Below are 22,451 nucleotides of genomic sequence, written 5' to 3' on the forward strand. Positions count from 1 at the left end.
TAACTTCTTCTCTGGGGACATTCTTGGTCATTGTAATTAAATTTTTTTTCATTTCATTTTTTTCTCTTTACAATGGTGCAGTTCTTTTTCTAGTGACAAGGAACTGGAAATGGAATAGATTCCCACTAATGAGAATGGCTGAATAACTTAATAGTATACAAAGGTAATGGAGAACATTATTATTCTAAAAGAAATGATGTTCAGGCTAATTTTTTAAAAATCTCAAAAAATTTATATGAATTGATGTTAAGTGAAGTGAGCAGAACCACAAGAATATTGTATCAGTTACAACAAGATTATGTGACGATCAACTGTAATAGACTAGGTTCTTTTCAGCAATGCAATGATTCAAGACAATTCCAATAGACTTGGGATGAAAAATGCCCTCAACATCCAGAGAGAAAACTATGGAGCCTGAATGTGCATTAAAGTGCAATATTTTCATCTTTTTTGTTTGTTTATTTGCCTTTTCTTTCTAGTGGTCTTTTTCTCTTTTGGTCTTATTTTTCTTGTATAACATGACAAATATTGAAATATGTTTAAAAGGAATGTACATATTTAACCTATATCAGACAACTTAACTTGGGGAAAGGGGGAGGGAAGGGAGAGAGGAAGAAAAATTTGGAAGACAAAATCTTACAAAGATGAATATTGGAAACTATCTTTATGTGCATTTAGAAAAATAAAATACCATTGAGGGGGAAAAAAGAATTATTGGGCTACCTGAAAGCTATGATCAAAAGAAAAAATAGAAACAGAGGATTCCAGGAAGATGATGGAATAAGTTAGAAAATTCCAAAGTTTACACTGTATACAAGATGAACATAAATTTATTAAATACAAATAAGAGCTGAGGAAGAGTAGTAGTCCTCCTGGGACAATCTGAGAAGATCTAAAGAAAGGTGTAAGTTTGAACACTGAGGTGGAAACACTTACATGCTACTTCCACTGCAATAGCAAGTGGTGAGCCCTGGAATTAGTGGGATTGAGAGACATAATCAAAAAAAAAAAAGAATTCTGACACAATCATACAAGAAATTTAAAGAAAATTGTCCTGAAGTGTTAGAACAAAAAGGGAAAATAGAAATTTTAAAAATCCCTCATTCACTACCTGAAAGAGATCCTATGTGGAAAATCTACAGGAACATCATAGACAAATTCAGAAACCCCCAGAACAAGGAGAAAATTTTACAAGTAGCAAGAAAAAAAAATTCAAACACAGAAGATAATACTCACGTAAGACTTTCTAGTATAGCAGCTGCATTAAAAGACCGAAGATCTTGGAACACTATATATAGAAGAACAAAACAACTAAGATTGTGACCAAAAATATCACACTCAGCAAAATTAAGCATAATAACGAATGAAAAAAATGAATATTCAATGATTTGCCAGAGTTTCAGAATTTTGTTGCAAAAAAACCTTAATAGAAATTTCAATATATATATAAGATCTAAGAAAAATATAAAAAGTAAACTTCAAAGACTGATTTCAAGGGACTCAATCAGGAAAACTTTATATTTTAAACATGGAAATGTAAAACAAGTCTAAGATTGTCATTAGTAAGTAACTGGGTCATTAGTAAGTAAATGGGAAATACCCATTTCTACTCCTATATTTGTCAGCAAAGACTGCTCCAAATGACTGATTATGTGGCTATGAATGGGAATAGGAGAAAACAGGCATTGTATTTGTGACATGGCAGTTTTCTCCTTTTGTGTAGGAAAAACTCTCATTTCTGAAATGTTCCAGGAATTCCAGGGTAGTGATTGATGTAGTAACTTTCAAAAGAAAGATTGGGGTAGAGCTGAGAAATTGGAGTAGAGCTAAAAAAGCAAAACCATGCATGAAAAGATAAAAAGAGTAATTGTAAGAATGAAATGTGAAAATTTAAAGTATGGGCTAGCTCTCTAGAGGGCCTCAAGGTCAACCAGAGTCAGGATAAATCAAAGTCCTTGGTCTTTAAGGGGAGAAGTGAAGGAGGCAGGCAAACTGCCATGCGACTTGTCAAAGATGTATCCTGGATTTTGGAGTCCGGAGTCTCCAGCTGATCTCTTCCTCCTCTTGCAGCTAAGTGCCTCTCACTTCTATCCCTCCGCCCTCCAATCCTTGCCTATTACCAAACATTCTGCAAGCATCGGTGCTGAGGAGAACCCTCATCCAGATGTATGTTAATAGAGCCATTGTCTCACCTCAAATAGAGAGCCTTAAGTGCTCTCTTGCCTGATTCAGAGTTTTAGCTCTCTACATGAAAGCAAGAATTAGTACAGAATAATTAGGTGTGAAGGGAAGACTAATAGTTCTGGAATTCCACTTACATTGGGAATAAGGTGGAAACAAAGGGAACTATATATATCTGGAAGGATATAATAGTCTTCTAAATTTATAAAGAAATAAAAGAGGGAGGGAATAAGATGGGAGGCATAGAAGGGTATGTAGATTAATGGGAATGGGATAAAAAGGGAAGGAAAGAGTAGGGGGAGAGGATAAGGGAGGGATACTGGAAGAATAGGAAAGGTTAAGTAATAATAGCAAGGGAAAGTAGAGAGTAGAAGTAAAACAGCAGTCAGTAGAAATAGCAAATAAGAGATACACACAATAACAGTGATTAAGAGTAGAACCTGTTATGAAAAAAAAAAAAAACAGCTAGTAATCATTGATCTCAGATAAAGTCAAATAAATAGATTTAATCAAAAAAGAAAAACAGGGAATTTACACTATATGCCAACAATCTTAATATTGTTTTAGATTTATTTAAAATAACTAGATAATATAAGGTCATACAGAATATAGTCATGGTATAGGAAATGAGGAGTTAGTGAATTTAGAAAAATATGGAAAAATGTGAACTGATGAAGGATGATGGTCTCCTTTAGTACGGGAATATGTGAGAGCATTGACCACAGCAATACTACCTGGTCTTCTCACTCAGGGACTTAGATCAATCAGTTAAGTAGAGAAAAGGACCTTTGGTCTTTCTTTGTGTATTTTGCGTGTTAATTTTCACTTGTCCTAATTTTCATTAGGGACATTTCCTGTAATAGTTTGAGGGCTATTATGACTTCAAGGAAGTTTTTAAGACTTGAAAAGTTTTTCCTACCCATTTCTACTCCTATATTTGTCAGCAAAGACTGCTCCAATTCACTGATTATGTGGCTATGAATGGGAATAGGAGAAAACAGACATTGCATTTGTGACATGGCAGTTTTCCCCTTTTGTGTAGTAAAAACTTTTATTTCTGAAATGTTACAGGAATTCCAGGGTAGTGATTGATGTAGACCTGTTTCTAGATTTTTTATTTGAGATTTTTAAGCATCATAATTGGCTTAGAGGCCTTTTTTACAAAGAGAAGGAAGGAAAGAATCTGACTCATGACATCTAAAATCATAGGAGGTGAATGGATTCTGTTCTTCAGCCAGGGTGGTTTCTTACAAAGCAAAAAAGGTAGCAAAGTTTGCTTATTGCCTGAGTTTCGAATTCTATATACTCCAGACTACTAAAGCATACTAAATAGATATAAAGAATATAAGACCTTTGGCTAATTACTTCATATACTAGGGTTATTTGCATCTTTGAGATTGTCTAATAAGCAATTAATCAATTACCTAGGCATAGAGCTGGCCCTAATATGACCTATCAGTGAAATTTAAGCAATTTAAGAGGGCAAGAATTTTTGGGAAAACCCTAACTTTGGAATGTAGTAAGGAGAAACATTCCCAGGAAAACATACCCCAGTTTTCCCTTGTAGGGAAAGGTTTTGGGTCTTGTTCTCTTCTTTACCTTGTCATATTTGAAGTGCCTCCACCTCCCTATACTATGGCAGATGTTACCTTGTTGAGTATTTCCTGCCCTTATATAGAGAGGGCAGTTAGTTCATTTTCAGCCTGGCCCTGCTACTCAATCTCCTAATTTTTGTGCTCCCTACATTCATTCCTCACTGGTCTTGAGAAAGTTTGTAAAGGTAGGATGGGAAAATTTTAGAAGATAAGCTTCCTATAATTAAGGAGGCAAAATTGTCCCCCCAGAAAGGACAGTCCTTCAACTGGATCAGTAATGCTATCTCCTACTCCTCCCCTCTTCCTCCCAGATGCTGCCTGGAGAAGACTCATGTATTACTTCTTCTATTCTTAGCATCCTGTCAGCTCTTCCCATATCTTTCTTCTCCTAGGCCCTGCATGTAGAAAACAACTATTTCTTAATGGTTCTTAAACTCTCCTGCCCTTAGGCAAATTTCTTATTCTAGGGTAGTTGCCTACCCTGAGGCAGAACTCTAGTTATAGCTTTTAAATATCTCAAAGTCTTACTGTGCTATTTAAAAAATACAGAAGTAAAACATATTCCTTGAAAAGAATTTCTAGTTCCAAGTTTAAAAGCCAATTATACATTCAAAGATTCCCTGGTTTGAAGATGTGGAAGTTTAGCACATTAAACTGATGTGCTTTCCTTTTTAAATACATATTTTACCTACTACTAGTTGAATTTTGATCTTTTAATTTTCCAGTTGTGATCATGAATATGCCCCAGTCTGTGAGTCCTTTGCCATTTCATTTTGTATGCAACAGCATGCAGTTGGAAGAGTCTCGATAGGAATTAGGATAGGAATCTGGCCTAACAGCAATATCATCTCAGTCAACAAACATTTATTAGTGTCTACTATGTGCCAAGCACTGTTCTAAGTTCCATGGGTACCAAAAGAGGCAAAAAGTCAATCCTACTCTCGAAAAACTCAGTCTTCTGGGTAGGCGATAACACACATGATGTATACAGGATGAATTGGAGATAATAAACAGCATTTATATAGCAGTGTAAGATTTATAGAGCTCTTTATAAATGTTATTTCATTTGATCCTGACACACTATTGCTATTTTCCATGTTTTATAAATGAAGGTCTGAGGTTAAGTGGCTTATCATGGGTCTTACATCTACATTGTCTGCCTCCCTCCCACAAGATCATCACTCTGCTATACCATACTGAATAAAACTGAATCAATTAGCTCATGGCATTCTTAATATATTACTATAACTAACAGAGCTAAAGCCATGAACTATTTAAACAAATACTTTTACTGTAAATAAACAAAGTTTATTATGTGAATATTGCCGTATGCTTACCATAGTCAGAGCTGTGGATTAGTAGACATCACTGGTTTGAGAATCATAAGATCTGAGGTTGAATCCTTCTTTTGCCACTTACTAACAGAATAATTTAACCTATCAGAGTTTCATTTTCCTTATTTGACAAATACTTGCATTGCTTACATTACTCAGTTAATGTGAAGAAAATGCTTTATAACCTCATGCCATTTTTAAAATATAAGCCATGATAAGTTGCTTTATGTTACTCTAAGGAGAACATATAAAAAATATCTATTTTGTTCAGATTGGAAAATAACATATTCTTAATTCTGGTTAATGTTAATGAGGTCAAGAAGACCTGGTTTGAAGTCCTTCCTCTGGGACCCTGAGTCTCAGTTCCCCATTTATAAAAAGGAAATAATAATAGTATGAAACTCACGGGATTGTTGTGATAATCAGATCAGATAATGAATATAAAGTGCTCTGTAACTTCTCCCTTCCTTCTATATATACACACCCAGAATTCTTAAGAGGTACCTTCTATAGGACATTGGATAGATCAAATTTTGCCTAAGCCATTTACTAGCTTCCACACTGGATAAGCCAATTAGCTTAATCTCTCTTAGTTTCATTTTCCTGATTGGTAAAATGAGGACAATAATAGCACTTACCTCACAGGGTTGTTATAAGGATCAGATGAGCTAAGATATAAAATGCTTTGCAAACTTTAACGTGATATTTAGCAATAGATAGATATAGCTATATCATATATGTGTATGTATTAATGTGTAAACGTACATATGGGGGTATGTATATATATATATATATTATATATGGGATTATCATGCTGATGATAATATCTGTTTTCATTCTTAGTTTTCCTTGCTTACTGGGCAACTTCACTATTCAGATTGCATAACTTCCCTTCTTATGCCTCTTAAATCATTGTCTGATTTTTCATTTCATTTAAGGGAAAGAAGATTATCTTGGACTAGGACAGAAAAAAAAAGGATTAAAAAAAACAAATCTCAGTTGTAAAACAATTCAGCATAAGAAATGTTGTTACCTAAGTTCCATAAACCTTTAGGAATAGTATTAGTTGGAATTTTGGAGCCTTGGAAACTCTAGAAAATTGAGGCCATAATAGAGTAAGCGTATACATCAGCATTGTTTAAGTAGGCCAGCTCCCAAAAGTATACTCCTTGGGGTTTTAGTTCTCCTAAACTATATGCTTCTCTAATTTTTTAATTCACAGTTAACTCTTGGGGCAGTGAGGACTTTGAAGGTTGAGAGATGAAGGAGGGAGGAAAATAGTAATATCAGCTATTTGTTATGTCATTTAAAAATAATGTTTTTATGTAAGTTGCTAAATCCTTTGGAAAATAGAAATTAAAGCATTTTAATAATTTGCATTTTGCAAAAGAAATTATTTTGAAAGAAATGATATAGGAATTTTTATTTATTTTATAGATTTGGAGAAGGAAAAAATATCTTCAGAGAAATTAAATGATTTTTGCCATAGCCAAGTCATATAGTTAGTCATATAGTCATATACTAAGTTGGTACAGACATGTAGACCTGATTCCATAGCTAGTAATCTTTCTGCTACATCAAACAATATTATTTTGGTATACACTTTTGAATATCTGATAAATCTCAGAGATTTGACATAATTTGTTTTTATTTTTTATAATTTTTTTTGCAGTTACATGTAAAAAAGTTTTTAACACACATTTAGGAGATTTTAAATTTAACATTCTCTTTCTCCCTTCATTGCTCTTTGAGAAGGCAAGCAATTTGCTACAGATTACATATATTCACTCATGCAGAGCATTTCCCTATTAGCCATATTACAAAAGAAAACACAGACCAAAAAAACAAGAATAATAAAAATAAAGTTTAAAAAGTATGTTTGAAGATGTAAATCAGATGCATCAGTTCTTTCTTGGAGATGGATAGAATTTTTCTTTATAAGTCCTTTTGAATTGTTTTGGATCATTGTCTCTAAGTGGGTCACAGTTGATCATCATATGATATTGTACTGTTGTACAATGTTTTCCTGGTTCTATTCCTTTCCCATCAGTTTACATAAGTTTTCCCAGATTTTTTAGAAAGTATTGCCCCTCATCATTTTTAATACAACAATAGTATTCCATCACAATCGTAGACCATGACTTTTTGGTTATTCCCCAATTGATCGTAATTCCCTCAATTTTTAGTTCTTTGCCACTACAAAATAATCTGCTATGAATATTTTTTAGACATATAAGTTCTTTGTCTTTATTTTGATTGTGTTATTGCTCAATGTGTTATTGATCAAAGAGTATGCACAGTTTTATGGGTATAGTTCCAAATTGCTTTCCAGAATGATTGGAAGCCCATAATTCTACCAACAATACATTGGTGTCCCAATTTTTCTACATCTACTTCAATATTTTTCATATCCATTTCTGTCCTGTTAATCAATCTGATAGCTGTGAGGTAATACCTCAAAGTTATTTTAATTTGCATTTTTCTAATCTATAATAATTTATCATTATTTTTATATGATTACAGATAACTTTGATTTCTTCTTAAAATTTTCTATTCATATCCTTTGACAGTTTAATCAATTGGGTAACAAACAGTATTCTCATATATTTCACACAATTCTCTGTATATTTGAGAAATGAGGCTTCTGATAGAGAAACTCACTGTAAAAGTTCTCCCCCCCCCCAATTTCCTGTTTCTCTTCCAATCTTAGATATATATTTTTTGTTTTGTTTTTGTGCAGAATCCTTTTTAAATTTGATGTAATCAAAATAATTCATTTTATGTTACTTAATACTGTATCTCATTTGGTCATAAATTTTTCCCTTAGCCTTTCCCCATATAACAGGGCAAATAGTCTATGCTCCTCTAATTTGCTTTTGATATTCACTCCTTATGTCTAAATCAGGTACCCATCTTAGTATATGGTTTAAGATGTTGGTTTATAGTTTCTGCCAAACAGTTTTCCAATTTTCCCAGCAATTTTTGTCTTCAAAGATTGGATCTTTGTGTTTATCAAACACGAGATTACAATAGTCATTTAATACTATGTTATATACCTCATCTATTCCACTGCTCCAGCATTCTGTTTCTTTGTACTGTTTTGAAGTTAACTTCTTTGTAAAACATTTTGAGATCAGGTACTGTCCTTCACATTTTTTTTTTTCATTGATTCCTTTGATATTTTTCATCTTTTTTTTTTCACTCAAATGAATTTTGTTACAATTTTTTCTAGCTCTCTGAAATAATTTCTTATTATTGGTATAATTGTCATTTTAATTATATTGACTTAGTCTACTCATAAGTAATGAATAGTTCCCTTTTGTATATGATTTTATTTGTGTAAAAAGTGTATAATTTTGTTTATATAGTTCCTAGGTTTGTCTCAGCAGATAACTCTCAGTTATTTTATGTTATCTAAAGTAATTTTATATTGTCTAAAGTAATTTTAATTTATATTATTAAAAACAGAATAAGAAAAAATACAAAATACAAAAGAAAATTAAACAAAAGAGAATATTGTCATGTGGCCAGGAGAACGTCAGGGAAGATTCAAAATATGTAACAACAAATTATGAGTTCAAGAAAGCATATATATTTATTAGTAGAAGAAATTATATTCACATGTGTAAATTGTTTTTCTTCTAAATTTTTCTTCTAAATTGTCTTCTTCCCTCACACTTTTATTTCCTTATCTATCTATCCTTCCCCCTTATTTCTTTATAGATTTTGGAGGGATTGGAGTAACAATTATTATTTTTATCTTAACTTTGCCCTGCTCTTTCTTTTGTTGATGTCAATCTTAAACATATGGCATACATTTCCCATGTAAAGAAACATAAACAATTTGTTTATGTTGAGTTCCTTGAAATTGATCTTTGATTTTGACTCTTACAGATTAAATATTCTATTAAGTTTAGGTTTGGTTGATAGAAAGTACTGGAAATCTGCAAGTTCATTGAATGTCCATTTTTTCTTATTCATTGTTATAGATAATTTTGTTGGATGTGATATTTTTGGTCATAGACCTAGTTCTTTGGATTGTCAGTAGATTGTCAGTAATTCCAGGACTTGTGGTCTTTTATTGTGGCTGCTGATAAGTCCTATACAATTCCAATTATAGCTCCTACGTATTTGTCATTTTTCTTGTTTTTTGCAGAGTTTGATCTGGGGGTTTTGAAATTTGGCAATAATATTCCTACCATGTGTTTTCCACAAAGGATCTCATTAAAGTGATGATTGGTGGATTTTTTCTATTTCTACTTTCCCTTCCATGTTCTATCACTACAGGATAAATTTCTTAGATTATTTCTTGCATTGTTGTGTCAAGGTTCTTTTTCTTTCTTTCTTTCTTTCTTTTTTTTTTGGTTTCAATCGGTGCACTTTTTTTGATCTATTCTCCATATCTGTTGTTTTTTAAGCTGTTTCATATTCTGTTCTATTTTTTTCATTCTTTAGAATCTGTTTTGTCATTTCTTGGTCTCACCATTAGCTACACTATCTTCCCCTTGCCCAATTCTAATTTTCGAAGAGTTAGTTTTTTCTTTGAGATTCTGCTTCTCCTTTTACAATTGATTTTTTTTTTTTCATAATCTATTTTTTTCTTGGATGGTTTTTATTTTATTATTTTAGTTTTTTCTCAATGTCTCTTATTCAATTTTTAACTTCTTTTTGGAATTCTTCTACAAATTCTCTTTGGGCAGAGAGCCATTTCACATTATCTTTGGATCAGAAGAAGCTTTTTATTTCAATATCTTCCTTTGAAGATGAACCTTGGTCTTCCCTGTTCCCATAGTAAGTTTCTATGGTAGGATTCTTTCTTTACCGATTCATTTTTTTTTTTTTAAATAAGAAGTACTAGTGTAAGCACCTCTAATCATGAGTGGGAGGATGGTGCCTCTAGCTTCACTTGAATTCTCTTCTCTGACCTGGAACCCCAAACCAAGAGGTTCACTCTCCAGCAAGTGCCCACAGCCAGCAGTGCCATTGCCCCACTAACTCTGCACTCACCAGATTCTGGTTCCTTCTAGTCCAGGGCTGCATCTGCAACACAGCTGGACCTGGCATTCCTATTTAGCCTAGGTTTCCTCAGTCTTCCCAACACCACAAACAGTCCAGGAGGTGAACTGAGATTCTTGCTAGGGCTCCAGCCAAACCTAGCTCCTCCTAGGACTCTCCATTTGTTTCTGAGGAGTTAGCTTGAGGTATTTGCACTTCATTTGGGTTAATCCCTGGCCTGGGGTCTGTCTTCATATCTTCTTGGGTTGTACTTGAGGACTAATGTTCTGCTCCTAGTCTTCTTGATTTTTTACTAGTCTGTGTTTGCCCTGAGGCCCAAATTTGTTATATTTGTGGGGGAAACCTGGAGAGCTTGAAATTTACCAACCTGTTCTGCCATTTTCCCAGAATCCTCCTCCCTAAAGTTATTTTAAAAGAAATTTCTTTTGTCATCTCTTCCTACTGGATTCTTTAGTAATATGTATAAATACCAATGCTTTATGTAGGTTTAATTTTATATCCTGTAACTTTGCTAAAGTTGTTAAACATTTCAACTAGCCTTTTAGTTTATTCTCTAAAATTCTCAAAGTATACCATCATCCTCAAATGCAGAGTGATAGTTTTGTTTTCTCATTGCCTATTGTAATTCTTTTAATTTCTTTTTCTTCTCTTATTGCCAGAGCTAACATTTCTAGAAGAATATTGAATAATAGTAGTGATGGGCATTCTTTCTTCACCTCTGATTATATAGGAAAGGCTTTTAGCTTATCCCCATTATAGATAATGCTTGTTAATTATTTTAGATAAATGCTACTTATCATTTTAAGAAAAGCTGCATTTATTCTTATTAATTCAATGTGTTTAATAGGAATGAATGTTGTATTTTGTCAAAAGCTTTCTCAGTATCCATTGAGATCATCATATTGTTTTTGTTGGGTTTGGCCAGTAATGTTGATTATTGTGTTGTTCATTCATGTCTGACTCTTTGTGACCCCATGGACCATAGCATTCTAGGATCTTCTGTCCTTCACTGTCTCCCAAAGTTTGTCCAAACAGCTCATGTTCGTTACTTTCATGACACTATCTTATCCTCTGCCATTCTTTTATCCTTTTGCTTTCAGTCTTTTCCAACATCAGGGTCTTTTCCAATGAGTCCTGTCGTCTTATGTGGTCAAAATGTTTAAACTTCAGATTTATTATTTGTCCTTTCAATGAGTTGTCTGAATTAATTTAAGTATGATTTGATTTCTTTGCTGTCCAAGAAAATGGTGACTGTAGCACTCAGCTTTCCTCGTAATCTAACTCTCATATCCATACATTGCTACTGGAAAAACCACAGCTTTGACTAAATGGACTTTTGTCAGCAATGTGTTCTCCCTTCTTTTTATTATACTGTCCAAATTTGCTATAACTTTACTTCCAAGGAGCAAGTATCTTTTAACTTCCTGCCTGCAGTTGTTGTCTTCAGTGATCTTTGAGCCCAAGAATATAAAATTTGACCCTGCTTCCATTTTTTCCTTATTTGCTTGGATAGGATGGGACCAGTTGCCAAGATCTTAGTTGTTTTTGTTTTTTGTGATGTTAAGCTTCAAGCAAGCTTTTAAACTCTCCTCTTTTAATTTCTTCAAGTGGCTTCATAATTCCTCTTCATTTTCTGCTATTAGAGTGGTATCATCTGCTTTCCTGAGATGGTAGACAGTCTAAATTCTAGCTTTTAATTCATTCAGTCTGGCATTTCACATAATATACTCTCTATATAAAATAAATAAATAAGGTGACAATTTGCATCCTCATCATACTCTTTTCCTGTCTTCAACCAATCATTTGTTCCATATTCAGTTCTACCTTCTTTGGCTGTTTACAACATTTTCTTCTTGATCAGGAGTTCTGGAATTTGGTTATAATATTCCTGAGAGTTTTCATTTTGGAATACAGCCCAGTAGTTCCATTACTAGGTCAAAGGATATGCACAATATTATAGTCATTTGTAGCCCTTTTTTTCTTAAATCATCTCTCCTCAATCTATTTTCCAAGTCAGTTATTTTTCCAATGAGATATTTCACATTTTCTTCTATTTTAAAATTCTTTTGATTTTGTTTGATTATTTCTGGGTGTCTCATAGTCATTATCTTCCACTTGCCTGATTCTAATTTTTAAAGAATTATTTTCTTTAGTGTTCTTTTGTACTTCTTTTTCGATTTGTCCAATTCAACTTTATAAGGATTTCTTCTCTTCAGTGCTGAATTCTCTCTCTCTCTCTCTCTCTCTCTCTCTCTCTCTCTCTCTCTCTCTCTCTCTCTCTGTACGTGTGTGTGTCTGTGTCTGTGCATGCCTCTTTTACCATTTGGCCCATTCTGTTCTTTAAGGTGTTATTTTCTTCAGTATTTTGTGTTGCCACTTTTACCAATCTATTCACTCTCTTTTTATAATTTTCTTGCATCACTTTTATTTCTTTTCCCATTTTATCTCTACCTCTCATATTTGATTTTTAAAACCCTTTTTGAGCTCTTTCAGGAATTTTTGTATATAATACAAAAATTTTTTTTGAGGCTTTGCTCCTAACTGCTTTGACTTTTTTTTCCCCTGGGTTTGTATTTTGATCTTCTCTATTATTGTCAGATTACTTTTTTGTTGTTTGTTCATTTTTCCAGTCTGTTTCTTGACTTTTAATTTATATTAAAGTTGGGATGTGCTCTTGAGGTAGAGGAGGCACTGTCTCAAGCTTCAGGCCTTTCTTGCCTTGTCTTGCCTTGACTCCAGTGTCTCTGCAGGAGATTGTGAAGCTGATGACTTGACACAGCTGTGCCTCACTTAAATCGGTTCATTTGCAAGTCAAGACATCATCCTCCTTAATGTCATTGTTTCTCTTTGAAAATGAAAGCCCAACTACAATACATCTTTCAGAGATAGGTTCTGGAGGTCTTTAGGTTTTCAATCATTAAGAAGAAAAGAGGTGTGGTCAGTCCTTTCTTGATCTGTGCTCTGCCCTTTTCCCAGGAAGGAACATTATTTCCCTGAAGCCACCAGTGCTAGGACTCCTACAGACAACTGGGACTGTGACCAGGTCCAGCACTCTTCTATAGCCACAATTGTTGTTCCTCTCCTTGGTATTGAGAACCCGTACCTACTCCCACGGTGAGTGATCATAAGCAGTCCTCTCAGTGCTGGAACCATAACCTGAACTCCTGATCACCCTGGGTATGTCAGTGCATAGAGTCCTACACCCAGTGCTAGCAAAGGATCCCTTACAATCTCCTTTCAACCAGTCTTCTAATTCCCTCCCCTTTCCATCTGTGGCCTGAGAGCTCCTGAAGCTGTTACTACTTACCAGGATAATCTACATTCTGCTTGAGTGAGATAGATCTTTTCTGCTGATCTCCTAGGTTGTTTTGGCCTGAAAATTTGCTTTACCCAACCTTTTGTTGGTTATCCTGTTTTGGTTATCCTATTCCAGAGTTTTGTTTAGAATTGTTTAAAAGGAAATTTGGAAGAGCTCAGTGGAGAGCTTTTCTTTTTCACCATTTTGGCTCTCCCTACACTTTATTTTTTTTATAACTATTGGAATTAGTTTTTTCATTTTTTCTTTGATAAATACTTACAATTCACAATGAAAGCAAACTTAAATTTGAATCATTGTCAACTTCTTGGATACTTCTGGATTATTTTTGATAAACATGAATTTGATAGGCCTTTATTCTCTGAAAGCCAATATAAGATGGTATTTTAATAGGAAAAAAATTTATTATAAAATAGTGTTATTTTACACCATGAACTAGTGACTATTGATGATTGGTTTTATTTTAAATTTACTTTGAGCAATGGGATGAGGTCTTCCCTTGAGATTAGCTAAGAAAAATTTTATTGTGAAATAATGATTCATAATAATGTCAAATGCATGTTCTTACTATGTATATTGTTCTCATGCAAAGGTACATGATGATTTAATGTGCTGAGAACTCATGAGACTTAGATAATCCAAACTCATTGCTTTTTTCCCAGTTATATAAAATACACCTTTGATTATCTGGCATATCACAAAGATTGTGAATTAACATTGCTAGAATATTCTCCTAGCTTTTTAAGGATTTTTTGTTTGTTTTGTTTTAATTTAAGGATCATTCTGTAATTGAATCTGCATTTTTTTTATTTTGATTCACAAATAGTTATTGTATTTTATAATTATTTTGGATGAGATTCCCCTTCCTATTAGTACCTCCAGGATTTTTTTTTTTTAATTTAGAAATGCTATAAATTTTTTTTTTTTTTTTTTTTGGAGCCTGTTAAGTTTGCAGAAGCTAATTATCAGTTAATTTCTTTGCCTCAGCCCATTACAAGCATCAGCCAGAAGAAATATTTGGAAAAGTCCTGAGTCTATAACACAGAGAATGCCTCCTGCTTTGAATGAATCTGAAGGAATCAAATCCATATAATATGCATTATTACTTTCTTCTATCACTTCTTTGGGCTCAATACTTTCAGTCTTTTCAAAAACCATCTTTTCCAACTCTGTGCAACTTAACATTTGTCTTATCCATCTTTTCTTCCGCATCTCTCTTTAAAAAAAAAAAAAAAAAGAACCAGAGCTGAAATAATAAGCATTTTGGAAGATCCACTTCATTATTATGAAGGATCACCAGCAATAAACTCTGCCAAAGGTGTGGGGTCAAACTTTCTTTGGTGTTGTGTATACAAATGGAAAGCTAGAAAATTGGCTCAGAGGTACATTCTCGATCATCCCCCTCTAAATCATAAGATGATGTAAAAAGCCAGAAAACCAAGTAGTTCCCTATGTCCTGTCAGATTTCCCTTCTAGTAGAGTGAAAACCTGCATAGTATCCTTGACGAGCGCTGCTTTCAGCTGCAGATATAATGATCAAAAAAGTTGGCTTGAAAATTTTTCTTTTGATTGTAGTATCATTATTTGAAAGTGTAGAAAGAATAAGTCAGAGCTTTTGCAACAAAGTGGTGATGTCATCAGTGGGAGGGGCTACTTGGACAGTTGGGGTGGCTAGACAGTAACCTCACAGGATAGGTAGGGCCTGGGGTGGGGCCAGTCACATCACAGTGTGGGTGGGGTTTTAATTTAATAAATGGTTGTGGCTTTAACATTTTGACAGGTAGTAAATATAGCTTCTTACTTCTAGCAGATTTAAATGTAACTAAAAGCAGCATAAGCCAAGTGGAACAGGTTGTACTGAATGGAAGAGTAATATGACTGTCTGCATTGCCTTTTGGTGTCTAGGAGGTATCTGTAGCATTTTCTCCACTTGTGAGGTCAAACACTAGTAAACTCAATCAGTTTTCAGTAGTATCTTTTCATTTCTGAGTGTTGGTAGTTTTTTTGATACTTTGGTGCAGTTGGTCTTAACATAAGATGATAGATTAAAAGTTGGAAGAGATGTTAAGGTAATCAAATTGAGCTTCATTGTATTGTTCAGTTTTTCAGTTGTATCCAGCTCTTCATTATCCATTTGGGGTTTTCTGTATAAAAATACTGGAACAATTTGCTATTTCCTTTACTAGCTCATTTTACAAATGAGGTACCTGAGGCAAACAGGGTTAAATGACTTGTCCAGGATTACACAACTAGTGCTTGTCTAAGGACATACTTGAACTCAAGAAGATGAGTTTTCCTAGCTTCAGAACCCGCATTACTGCTTTTACGGATAAGGAAATGAGGCTCACAGAGGTTGTGATTTGCCCAAGCTAAACAAATGATAAAGAACAGCCATAATTCAAACCCATGTCTTTTGATTCCACTATCAAACTAATGGCATAAATCATATTGTCAATCAGTGCCTGCTCTATAGTAAGAAAGTTGTCCTCTTGTCAGTTCACTAACAACCGTATGATGTGATGTCATCACAATTATTATTAGATTCTCCACCCATTTGAAAAGACAATCTACCCACATATTTGAACTGGTACTACAAGACTGAGCAACTAAGTTTATAGTCAGTGAACAAATGCGAGAAATGATTTTAACTATTAATACTAGAAGTAGCTATCTAAATTAGATATTCTCCCTTGAGCTTTTCAAGAATTTATTTTGTTTGCTTTAGCAAGTGAATGTGATAAGAATATATGAAATGTTAATTTGCACAATTATAAAACTGTGATTTGTTGAGAAAAAGACTTGCTTTAGAATGGGAGGAATAAGTTGGAATACAAATCTGCAATTGAGACCGTCTCTGACATCAAACAAATCACAACTTCTGATTCTTTTTGAGGAACCATGATTTCTTTGCTCCCTCAGTTCCAGGTTCAAAGGATGTGAACATGGTTTTTCTGAAATTCTATATAAATTCGATCAGGCATAAATTTATATTCAAAAGTTTCTAATTTATTTATGATCTGTAGTTTTGTTCTGTGCAAATAACCAAAATGAGTACTATCTTGTTTGTGTGTGTGATTATAAAATCACTTCACCTAATAGAAATGTAAATCCGATGACTATTGAAATCTGTTATTTTTTTCACAAAGGGAGCTTTGAACTAATTAAATAATTTCATGGACCTGGAAGAAAGTTATTAGGTAAAACTAAATATGGCCTATTCTGTTTCTGCCTCATTCATTTCTCCCTTTTCTTCCCCCCCAAAATTGGTTCTTACTATATTTATTCATTGCTTAAACTTTTCATTTCTAGAAAAGACCCTTAAATACTAGTATAGACTTTCATTGTTGAATCCAAAAGATCCCAAATAAAAACTTTCATTTTAATAACTACTGAAGAAATACTAACTTGTTTATTTTTTTACTTAATTATATATTTTTCCCAATTATATGTAAAGATCGTTTTCAACATTTACTTTTGTAAGATTTCAAGTTCCAAGTTTCTTTTTCTCCCTCTTTTTTTTTCCCTCTTCCTCCATAGCTTTTTTTCTTTAATCTTTTCTTTAGGGGTTAAGTTTAGTGCTTGTCCTCTATATCTTATTTAACTAAATTTAACTTCTAAAAGAGTAGTATTTTGATCTTGGTTGGTGATCAGAGATAAAGATCAATTGATAACTGATTTCATTATTGCCAGTATGAATATCTCTATTGCTTTCCATGCTGGTGACAGCCAGTCTTGATAAAGTACAAAATAAAAGTTACCAAAGAATATTGAAAATCTTTGGAATTTTAGTAGCTTTCAATATGTTAGTCTTCTTGCAGGCATTTATTAGCAGTTTACTCTGTGTCAAGTATCTGGGCAAAGAGCTAAGTTATACAATATAAGATTAGATTAATATATTTAATTAAAGATAAATAAGTTATTTTAACCTGTATTAGAGTTGCCACACTGGGAGTGTCGAGGGGAACATTTAACAGATACCAAAAGAAAACTATGTTTTTTATGAAACTTGACACAAACTTGACCATTTAAAGAATTAACTATTTAACTGAGATAAAGATTTTGAATATATGTCACATTTTTGGCATAGGACATACCAGCTTTTTAAGAACTGGAAAATTTTTCTAGGCTTCTCACTTTCCAACAACCTTCCCATTTTTCTAGTTGCTATATATACCATTTTGGCCTTTCATTTCTTATCACTATGTGGGATGTAGAAGACCCTTACCCAAAATGACTACTCAGAGATCACTCCGTAGAAAGCAGAAAGGTTGTTTATTAAAAGCTCGGGAGGATGAGCGGTCCTATCACGAGATAAGAAAGAGAAAGCTTGTGCTAGGAGGGCTAAAGAAGTAGTAAAGATACACAGCTTTTATACAAGAGATTACTTCACAAGTAAGAGAGCATTAAGAAAAGGAGAGGGAGGCAACTAAGTGGTTGTTGCTATCTGGAGAAATTGGAATGGAAGGTTTCTGTTTTCCCGAAATCACCTGATTTCTAGGAAACAGAAAATCAGGCCTTCAGGCTTTTAGGTAATTAAACAGATGATCAAACTAATAGACTAAATATCCATAAATGTCAAATACTGATAAATGTCATCAACTCAGGTTAAGTAAATATGTTTATAGCTGGCAAAGGCTCAAGTAAATATGGGCTGGAACATATTATACAGGTCATAGGGGAAACACAGAAATAATGAAAATAAAATACAGACAAAGAGTTCACATATTCCTGTAAGTTCTTCTTCTTATCTCTCTATTCCATACATCACCATTTCCATCCTGGAAAGGAAAGAAAAGTCTTGTTTTGCTCCTTTGCAAAGGAGGTAAAATCATAGCTAAAAGATTTTTAAAAATACTTATGGATGTCAAATCAATCCATCTTTAAATCTGAGGTTACATAATATGGTGAAAAGAATTCATTAAAGAAATAATAAATAAATTGAGACATTAAACTACCAATTATTATATTTTGATGGGTAAAAAGTGGTAGATTCATTAGTTCTAATTTTTAATACAAAACAACAGTAAATTCATTAATAATATTAATCATTAGTTTTTCTTCTCTCATTTATCCTTTCCTGGTTTAATTATTAGGCCTTTATTTAATAAGTCTCAAAAAGGATTCTGATCAGGTATTGTCTCAGTTTTTGACAATAAGTTGTGTACAAATCTGACAAAATTTTCCTACGAATCCATCAGGATCAAAAGATTTTTCCTTTGGTAGTGAGTGCTCTTCTAATTGGTTCTACTTCCTTTTCTGATAGTGGGTTAAGATCTCTATCTAGACTTTTGACAGTTTGGATATTTTATATTTTTGAAGGTCTTCCTCTATTTGCTTTATGTTCTCATTTTGTCAGTATATAACTACCTTTGAAAAGAGCTTCTGATTATTCTTTTTATTCTGATTTTGTTGTGATTTTACCTTGCTTATATGCTATTTTTGGGATTTTATTGTCTGTGCTCTTCTTTTTAGTCAAATTAGTTTAAGATTTATCCATTGTTTTTTATAATTTCTTTGTGGGATTTTTTTGTTGTTGTCATTTGTTTTTGATTGCTTTTCCCCCAGATTATTTTTTTTTCTCTTAACTTTCAGTGTTTATTTTTGGTCTGAAAATAGTTGAACAATAACAACAAAAGCAATTAGAACAAATATGTTTAATATTAATAATTGATTTGTTGCTTAGACTTTTTTCCAATATAATGTAGTTTTCTTGTTTTTTTGTTGTTGTTGTTTGTTTTTTTTTGAATGTTGGAATTTGCTTTATCAGATAGCATGATTGCAACTCCTGTTGGTTTTTTTGGTTGTTGTTTGTTTTGGGCTTTTTTGCAGGGGTAGGGAGGAAAGTCAGATTCACTTGATCCATAGTAATTGTTTTCCTTTTTATTTTGTATGTATCTTTGTTTTTAAAATGAGTTTTCTTTAAGCAACAAATTGTAGGATTTTGTTTTGTTATCCAGTGTGTCGCTTTTTATTTTATTAGATTGTTCAGATTACATTTAAACAATTAGGGTTAGGTGTTTTTTTTTTTTTTTTTCCAAGTTATAGTTTTTTCTCTCTTCTGCTGTAAGTTTAATATTATGCCTCTTCAGTACTTTAGTTTAATCTTTCTTAAGATGACTCTGTTCCCACTGACTCTCTTTTTATAACTGCTGCCCTCCCCTTTCCATGTTATCCTTTCCCTTGAGAGCTCTGCTTATTAGTTCCTTTTTCTTTTCTGCTTTTATCTGACTGTTTAATTCTTCCCTTTTTTTCCTTCTCATATAGTCAAGGATATTCATCCTTACTTTCCTCTCCTTCAACTAGTCATGTTTTTTGTTATTTTTTAATTTTATTTTTTGGTTACTTTTTTTCCCAGGAAGAATTTTTCTCTGTCGGTCTTTTCATTATATATCCTCCCTTTCTGTCTATTCCAGATTTTCATCCTCTGGTTCATGATTTTATAATTAATTAGTCCCTCATCATTCTCTACATTTGTCATAGAATCAAAACTTCCTTTTTTGTGCCATTCAGTCTGCCTCTCCTTCTTCCATTGCACTACACTTCTAGAAAAATGTTCATTTCTGTACATCACTGTGAGCACTGCCAAGTGTCATAATCCTTCCCTTAACTACATCCTTAATTATGCAAAATATCATTGATTTATGTTCTCCATGATTACCTTCCTTCCTATTTGCCTGAACATTTTCATGTAGATGTTTCTGTGCTTCTCTATATTTTTTATTAAAGCTTTTTATTTTCAAAATATATACATGAATAATTTTTCAATATTGACCCTTGCAAAACCTTGTGTTCTAAATTTTCCCATTCCCCACCCTCTTCTCTAGATGGCAAGTAATCCAATATATATTAAACATGTTAAAACTATATGTTAAATCTAACATATGTATACATATTTATACAGTTATTTAGCTGCATAAGAAAATCAGATAAAAAGGAAACAAAAATGAGAAAGAAAACAAAATGTAATATGCTTCTCTGAATTAATTACATTTGTCATTTCAAACAGCATTGTAACATTCTATTACATTCATTTAATGGTTGGTTTTTTTTTTTTTTAAACTATTCCCCTGTTGATGGCTATTTACTTTGTTTCTAATTTTTTACTATCATGAAAAAGACTGCTGGAAATAATGTGCCATATATGGGATTTTTAACTTTCTCAGTAGCTCTGTTGGAGTTTGGTGATGAAATTGCTTTGTCAGGGGGGTATGGACATTTTGGTTATTTGTATAAATTCAAATTATTTTCCCAAATACTTGTACTGATTCATCAATAATGCATTATCTCCCACAATAAACCAATTATTAATATTAAATATATTTGTTCTAATTGCCTTTGTAATTCCACCATTTTCAGTTGTATCTGATTCTTTATGACCACATTGGCAGTGATAATAGAGTGGTTTGCCATTTCCTTCTCAAGCTTGTTTTAGAGATGATTAAGGCCAAATGTCAGCATTGACATCTTTTGTTATCTATATCAATTTTCAAGATATGTGATGAACCCTCAGGATTGTGGCAATATTCTTGTTATTAAGTGTTTAGGGGTATTCTTTCATTTGATTGTTAATTGTCAATCTTCTGAGAACTGTTCAAATCCTTTGACCTCATCTGTCAATGAATGGCCTGGAGACAGAAAGAGAGAAAAGAGAGATTGCATATGCATGCGTGATATCTGTTGATAGACTAACCTTTATTAAAGAAATCTAATGAAAAACTTTTTTTCCCCCATTTGTTTCCCTTCTATCCTAGGTACATTATTTTGTGTATACAAAAACAGTTCTATTGTTTCTTACTCTCTCTTCTTTAGTATCTCCCATTGATCTCCTTTTAAAATTTTTAACCAGTACCAGATGATTTTAATATGACTGTTGCTTTAATAATATAATTTTAATTCTGGAAGTTGCTATTCCCATTTCATCCCGATTTCTTTTTTGATGTTATAGATTTTTTTTTTTTTAGCGAATTTCAAAAATCAATTTCCGTAATATATTCTTTTCATAATTTGACCTAACATCTGACACATAAAGTAATTTTGGAAAGTGCTATTCCCACATCATCCTGATTTGTCTCTTGATATTATAGAATTTTTATTTTTTAATGAATTTTTAAATCAATTTCTGTAATATATCCTTTTGATAATTTGATCAAACATCTGACATGTAAATTAATTTTGGTAGTATTGTCATTTTTATTATGTTGGCACATTCAGTCATGACCACAAATAAAAGTCACTTACTGCATTTAATATTTCTGCCTTTCCGCATCTTACTGTAAGGTTTTTATGTCCTGATACATAATTAATTTTTTTTGTAGGTGCTATATACTTATGAGAAAAAGGTATATTCCTTTCTGTCCCCATTCAGTTTTCTCCAGAGGCCTATCATATGTAACTTTTCTAAAATTTTATTCTCCTCAATTTTTGTGTGTGTTTATTTTGTGGTTAGATTTATCCAGTTCTGAGGGAGGGAGGTTGAAGTTCCTGTCTAGTGTAGTTTTGCTGTTTGTTTCTTCCTCCAAGTCACTTACAACTTCTCCTCTAAGAATTTAGATTCTATACTATTTGGTGCATAAATGTTTATTATTGGCATTGCTTCATTATCTATGGTTTCCTTTAGCAAGATGGAATTTCCATCCTTATCTCTTTTAATAAAATCTATTTTTGCTTTTGCTTAATCTAAAATCAGGATCACTATCCTTACTTTTTTTTTTTTACTTCAGCTGAAGCATAATATATTCAACTCTAGCCTTTTACCTTTACTCTATGTGTATCTCTCTACTTCAAATGTATTTCTTATAAACAACATGTTGTAGGATTTTCATTTTTAATCCACTTTGCTGTTTCTATTTTATGGGAGAATTCAATCCATTCACATTCACAGTTAAGATTACCAACTTATAGGGGCAGCTAGGTGGTACAGTGGATAGAGCACCGGCCCTGAAGTCAGGAGGACCTGAGACACTTAATGCTTCCTAACTGTGTGACCCTGGGCAAGTCATTTAACTCCCC

The 22,451-nt window shown here is 32.9% G+C and overlaps 1 protein-coding gene across 6 annotated transcripts in view; it reads left to right on the forward strand.

Annotated features, from left to right (window-relative positions):
• PJA2 (praja ring finger ubiquitin ligase 2) overlaps positions 1–22,451 on the forward strand; it is a 121,995-nt gene that overhangs the window by 26,475 nt on the left and 73,069 nt on the right. For 2 of the 6 annotated variants that reach the window (XM_051994803.1, XM_051994793.1), the window contains exon 3: positions 13,103–13,240. The exons of 3 other annotated variants lie outside the window; for them this stretch is intronic. The gene's annotated coding sequence lies outside the window, so the exon portion shown is untranslated. Of the gene's footprint in view, positions 1–13,102; positions 13,241–15,236; positions 15,351–22,451 lie in introns of those variants that run through there. One more of the 6 variants, XM_051994811.1, reaches the window with a different exon arrangement.

The sequence above is a fragment of the Antechinus flavipes genome, chromosome 1 (assembly GCF_016432865.1).
Source record: "Antechinus flavipes isolate AdamAnt ecotype Samford, QLD, Australia chromosome 1, AdamAnt_v2, whole genome shotgun sequence".
Taxonomy (NCBI): Eukaryota; Metazoa; Chordata; class Mammalia; order Dasyuromorphia; family Dasyuridae; genus Antechinus; species Antechinus flavipes.